Below are 6702 nucleotides of genomic sequence, written 5' to 3'. Positions count from 1 at the left end.
ACTCTTGACCACATTCAGACATTGGTCCACTTCTGATGCGCTGAGAGGAGGAGAACAAGCATCAGGGGCACATCTGCATGCGCCACTCACCCCAGCCCTGGACAGATAGAAGAAGGAAGGAATAGAGTGTGGAGCCAGCCAGGACCACCCAGGGAGACAGCTACCCAAATCAAAGAAATGGAATGCAGAAAGACAGCAGGTAAAGAAAGGTGCCTGCCGCCACACTTCAGGACACGCACGCTGGTGGCACAGTGAGAAAAGGCTGAAAACTATCACACACACACACACACACACAATTAAAAAATACACAACTGTTTTTAAGATTTCTTTTACTTTTTCTTCCTGTGTGTTTATGTGTTTATAAGCCATATGTGCAGGGGTGCTTGAGGAGGTCAAGAAGAGAATGTTGAATTCCCTAGAGCTCCTGAATATGGATGCTGGAAATCGAACTCTGGTCTTCTTGAAGAGAAGCAGGCACTCTTAGCATTTCTGCAGCCCTTAAATTAAAAAAAAAAAAAAAATCAAGACTTAAAATTAAACTCTCTCAACCTAACAATAAATTCCAAACAATTATTGAAATTTAAATGTTCAACTTAATAAGTTAAATAAGTTACAGTACTTGAAAGAACAAAAAACAATTTTTTATAATCTCAGGATAGGAAAGCATACTTATTCCTAAACATTGGCCTCAAAGCAGAAAAAAATCTAAGGGAAAATATCTGAATGCCAAAAAAATATAAAATCTACAGGCAGAAAACAACTGCATGAACAAAGCTGAAAGAAACATGGCATAGTTTATAGTTCATAAGTGTTAATAGGAGAATCAATCAGAAAGCTGGGGATGTGGCTACACACTTGCCCAATGTGCACATGAAAAGACGATTAACCTTAAGCCAGAAATGGTGGGGCAGGCAACAGTCCCAGCACTTGGGAGATGGAGACAAAAAGATCAGTAAGGCCAGCTTCAGCTAGCTACAGATAGTCTGAGAGAAACTCAGACAGCAGGAGACCCCTGGTTCTACCTTTTACAAAGAGATGAAAACTAACCCATGTTTTTGGGGTTTTTTTTTAAGATTTATTTATTTATTACATATAAGTACACTGTAGCTGTCTTCAGATACTCCAGAAGAGGACACCAGATCTCATTACAGATGGTTCTGAGCCACCATGTGGTTGCTGAGATTTGAACTCAGGACCTTCTGAAGAGCAGTCAGTGCTATTAACCACTGAGTCATCTCTCCAGCCCCAAACCCGTTTATTATCATTTATCCAGCACATGTGAAGCCATGGGTGGATACCAGTACTATAAAAAAGCAAATCAGTTCTACTGGAGTAACTGTGTCAGTTACTAGACTAAGCATTTTTCTTAGCTTAACTGATAATCCTTCATAAAAACCCCTTCAAAAAGGTGCCATCATGACCCTTCCTTACCACAAAGGTCTGAGGGACAGAGGAAGATATGTGATGCATCCAAGGTTAGGCAATCTAGCTTCACAGTCACCTTCTGAAGCACGGTGCTACCATGTTTCCGCCTGTTGGGGAGAGCACATGGAAACACAAGACTCAGTGCTCTTAGAAACCACCAACACACCAATACACACCTTTTAGTCCAGCACTTGGGAGGCAGAAACAGGTGGGTCTCTATGAGTTGGAAGCCAGCCTGGTCTACCCAGTGAACTCCAGGTCAGCAAGGCTAGACAGTGAAACATGGTTTCAAAATCAATCACCTTGAGTGCTTCATCATACATGGAACTGTATGATATAGGATGTTTTCACACAAGTATACATACTGTATACTGAGCACATTTTCCACCACTACCCTCCAATTTCTTACCCACACTCATTAGAGCCTTACACATCATCTATACATACATGACTAGTTGGAAAAAGGTTGGCTTCAAACATACTGTGCAGTCCAGGCTAACCCAACTTGAACTTTACCTTCTTCTATTTGTTTGGGGTTTTTATTTGTTCTGTTGGTTTTTTTTGTTGTTGTTTTGAGAGTCCACCTCATATAGTCTAGAGAGATCTTGAACTTACAATGTGCAGAGGCTAACCTAGAATTCTTATTCTTTCTGTCCAATTCTTATTCTTTCTGTCCCCATGTCCTGAGTGCTGGAGTTACAGCCATTGCCAATCCTGAGGGAAGCTGTTTCCATGGACTGGTAAGGCACATGTGCATATCTTCTAGCTCTGCTGCTCTATTTCTCAGACTCTCTCATAAGGTGACAGTGGAAGGGGTGCAGAGATGTGTGTACCACAATACTGTGTGCATAATCACCCAAAATATTGCAAACAGAAGTCTGCACTCAACCACCCAATGCTTAAGCATCAATTATATGCAAGAACAGTTCTAAACAGGGGCTGAGAATTACTAAAAAGGACTTCCCAAAGTACTAAAAAGAAAAGCTGTCCCCTGGAACTTGGATTTTATCGGTAATAAATAAATGAGATAAGTAACGAGTGAATCAAACAGTATAAAATGTTACTGATAAAAGGAAAGGGGGAAGAGATATAGAAGCTTTAAAATATTAAACACGAGGGGCTGGAGAGATGGCTCAGTGGTTAAGAGCAATGTCTGTTCTTCCAAAGGTCCTGAGTTCAAATCCCAGCAACAGCATGGTGGCTCACAACCATCTGTAATGAGATCTGCTGCCCTCTTCTGGGGTATCTGAAGACAGCTACAGTGTTCTTACATATAATAAATAAATAATCTTTAACAAAAAAATTAAACATAAGATGCATCACTATGAGTCGGGCGGTGGTGGCGCACGCCTTTAATCCCAGCACTCTGGGAGGCAGAGGCTGGCTGATTGCTGAGTTCAAGGCCAGCCTGGTCTACAGAGTGAGTTCCAGGACAGCCAGGGCTACACAGAGAAACCCTGTCTCGAAAAAGACAAATCCAAAAAACCAAAAAAAACAAAACAAAAACAAAACAAAACAAAAAAGATGCATCACTATGATACAACCACTCAGTGAAATATTTCAGCAGCTTAGTCCTAGAACTGACCAGGAGACTGAGTGAATAAAAAAGGAAAGATATGTATGTATGTATGTATGTATGTACAAATAATCTGGGGCCAGGAGAGCCATGTACTCTCTGATGGGAGTTGCACCCTGGTATATAAAAGCCTTTATTTGTACAGCACAGGAGGGAAGAAGCTAATCTCTGAAGGAGCATTCTGTGGGACAGCAGTCTCAGGATGTAAACAAGGAAGAGGAAGGCACAGTTGCTAGGTTTTGCCCACACTAGTCAATTATTAGTAAACCCTCTAGTACTTGGACCAGAGGAAGAAATCTGAGCCTAGCCTATATGGGGAAAGGCTTTACCACTTTCCCAGGGGTCCAAGGCTTTGATTCTTGCCCATGTCAATACACTAAATACTTTATCTGTTCCCTATAATCTATTCTGTACTTGATGACATGAAAATGTGTCTTTTATCTTACATTTATTCACATTTATTATATATTTTTTATTATATAGGATCTATGTAACCCAGACTGGCCTTGAACTCACAAAGATCCTCTTGCGTCTGCCTGAATTCAGGGGGCAGAAGAAGACATCCAATCTCCCCGAGCTGGATTAGTGGCCAGTTCTGAGATCCCTCATAGGTGCTAGGAAATAAATCTAGATCTTTGGGAAGAGCAACCAGTGCTCAGGGCTGAGCCATCTCTCCAGCCCCCAAAAGGGATCTTTAACAGTCAAGTTAAATAAAACCAGCCATGAAACCAGATAGGGTCCCAGTGCTGGGAGGGGGAAGTGGGCACATGATCCCACACCTAACCAAGAATTATCTGTAATTGACATCCACCAGAAAAGTTAGTTTTCTCCAAGAGTTTCACTGGGTATATGAACTATATTTCAGGGGAGGCCTTATGTCCATCCAGATGGCAAACACAAAATTCAAAACATTTTAAGACTTTTTGTCTCATACTGCTTTGTTTGAGCTTGTTGTTGTTGTTGTTGTTGTTGTTGTTGTTGTTGTTGTATGTGTGGAAGGAGTTTGGGGGAGGGGAATTGCAATCAAAATATATTGTATAAATCTTTTTTTCTTTTTTGGTTTTTCAAGACAGGGTTTCTCTGTGTAAACCTGGCTGTCCTCAAACTCAGAGATCCACCTAGCTTTGCTTCCCAAGTGCTGAGATTAAAGATGTGAGCCACCATGGCCTAAGAAAAAAAAAATTTAATAAAAAAAAATAATAAATAAAATCAGATGTTTGCTTGTGATCCTAGCCATCCGGTGACCTAAGCAGGAGGATCTCAAGTTTGAGGACAGCTGGGTGAAACAGCAAAACCTGGCCTGAAGACAAGCAAAATCACAAAAGAGTCTGTGCTCATAATCTACCAAGAGCTGGAAGAAAGGGATAGATAGCCCATAGAAAGGCAGAAACATGAGCAGAGGTCTAAGCAGAGTACATGCTCATGGCCCTCTCACCCACTTCCTCCACCTCCAGTGTGTTGCAGAGGGGATTTAAGAATAGCAACAGCAAACCCTTCAAATTATTTCAGTTTCTTCTCTCTCTCTCTCTTTTTTTTTTTTTTTTAGTTTTTCAAGACAGGGTTTCTCTGTGTAGCCCTGGCTGTCCTGGAACTCACTCTGTAGACCAGGCTGGCTTTGAACTCCGAAATCCGCCTGCCTCTGCCTCCCGAGTGCTGGACTCACAGGCGTGCGCTACCACACCCAGCTCTATTTCACAGATCCTATGCTCCCTCCTCTTTCAGAAGCCAGGCTGGGGGGGTCTGAAAAGGTGAAGGCAACCCTCAGGCAATCTGGATGGGCTGTGGAAGACCTGAGAGCCCTAGGCATTTAGCTCCTTATTTCTTCTCCTCTGGAGCTCCAGATGCCTGCAGAAAGCAAAACCTACACATTACAAGGAGGCAAATGGCCACAGGGGACCAGAGCTCCTCCCCAGCACACAAACCCGTATCTACGGGCAGCGAACACAAATATCAGACCTATCTTAACCACTCCTTCCTTCCCTCCTCCACATGAGCCATCAGCTACATTAGTAAATCGGACTCAGCTCCCCACTACCTTGCCACAGTGACTCCAGAAATGCAGCATGCCCTCACTATGGCTGTCCAGAAAGCTGCTTGGAGCCAAATGTGAGTTTAAAACTACAGCACTTGAGAGGCTGAGGCAGGAGGATTAACATAAATTTGAGGCTAGCTTAGGTGAGCTCAAGGGCAGTCTAAGCTTCAGAGAGAGATACTATATTAAGAAAAAAATTTTACTGGAGGTCACTGAGATTCTCAGTGGGCAAAGGCACTGACCACAAAGTCTGTCAACCTGAGTTCAATCTCAATTACCAGAACTACTCGAATGATAAAAAGAGAGAATCTGCACAAATTGTCCTCTGACCTCCACTCGCATGCTGTGGTGTACACACACACACACACACATACGTGTACACACATACATACACACAATTTTTTAAATATAAAATGAGATTAAGGGTATAGCTCAGTTGGTGGAGTACTTGCCTAACAAACATGAAACCTTGAATTCAATCACCAGCATCACATAAAAGTAGGAAAGGTAGCATCTACCTGTAATTCCAGCACCTGAGAGATGGCAGGCAAGGTCAGAAGCTCAGGGTCATCCTCAAGGCCAGCCTGAGCTGAGACCGCAAAAAAAAAAAAAAAAAAAGTCACTTTACCATAGTCTACCCTATGCCACTTACTGGATTTGAGAGCAAGGTTCATCATGGTGCAGCTGCTCTGCTGACTACTACTTGTACAGGTTTAATCTAGAGAGACACCAGACTCTCCTAAGCGGTGACACAAAGTCTCTACATAGTACCAGAGTACCATACCAGGGCCTCAGTCTGTATGCCTTCTGCTCCCTCTGTGATCTTTCAGTAGGAACAGACAACACTTGCACACACCAGGCCTCCAACATACTCAGAAGAAAGCATCTACTGAGAAGGACACAAGCCACAAGGTGAGTCAGAGAAAAAACAGGCACTAATACTTCTTTGGCAGAGTGTCTCTCTCCTCCCCTATGTTATCTTTGTTGAACATGTATACACTGATCAAAGATTATCTCATGACTATAGGTTAAAATTATGAGACACCACCTTCCTTCAAGAATTCTTTCCACTACTGCCAGTGAAGCACACTCTTTTTTTTTTTTTTTGGGATTTGGTTTTTTCGAGACAGGGTTTCTCTGTGTAGCCCTGGCTGTCCTGGAACTCACTTTGTAGACCAGGCTGGCCTCGAACTCAGAAATCCGCCTGCCTCTGCCTCCCAGAGTGCTGGGATTACAGGCGTGCGCCACCACCGCCCGGCCGAAGCACACTCTTAATCCTAGCACTCGAAAGGCAGAAACAGGTGGATGATCTCTGTGGTTGAGACCAATCTGGTCTACATAGAGTTCCAGGACAACCAAGGCTACATAGAAAGAGACCCTATCTCAAAAACACAAAACAACAAAGATACTTTTTGTTCTGATCCTTCCCAACCCCTGCTCTTAGAGTCTTTCTACCGGATCTTATTTGATGATCCCTGAGTGACCCAAGACATGCTGAGTTTGTTATTTATTTTATGTGTACACATGTTTTGATTGTGATGTGTCACATGATGCAATCATGTGAAGGCACTGGATCCCCGGGACTGGAGTTACAGACAGTTGCAGGCCATCATGCAGGTGACAGAAATTGAATCCTGGTCCTTTGCAAGAGCAGTCCAGTCCTCTTAAC

General features: G+C 42.9%; 1 long non-coding RNA gene across 9 annotated transcripts in view; it reads right to left on the bottom strand.

Moving 5' to 3' along the window:
- Positions 1-312: 312 nt before the first annotated feature.
- LOC127678897 (uncharacterized) overlaps positions 313-6702 on the bottom strand; it is a 42104-nt gene continuing 35714 nt past the window's right edge. For 8 of the 9 annotated variants that reach the window (XR_007976643.1, XR_007976644.1, XR_007976646.1 and 5 more), the window contains 3 exons: positions 5552-5622; positions 1432-1532; positions 313-497 (listed from right to left, as the gene is read on the bottom strand). This is a non-coding gene — a long non-coding RNA (uncharacterized LOC127678897). The remainder of the gene's footprint in view (positions 498-1431; positions 1533-5551; positions 5623-6702) is intronic. The other variant, XR_007976639.1, reaches the window with a different exon arrangement.

Source organism: Apodemus sylvaticus, chromosome 2 (genome assembly GCF_947179515.1).
Source record: "Apodemus sylvaticus chromosome 2, mApoSyl1.1, whole genome shotgun sequence".
NCBI lineage: Eukaryota > Metazoa > Chordata > Mammalia > Rodentia > Muridae > Apodemus > Apodemus sylvaticus.
Note: the sequence above shows the minus strand (reverse complement) of the source record. Positions and strands in the feature narration are given on the sequence as shown.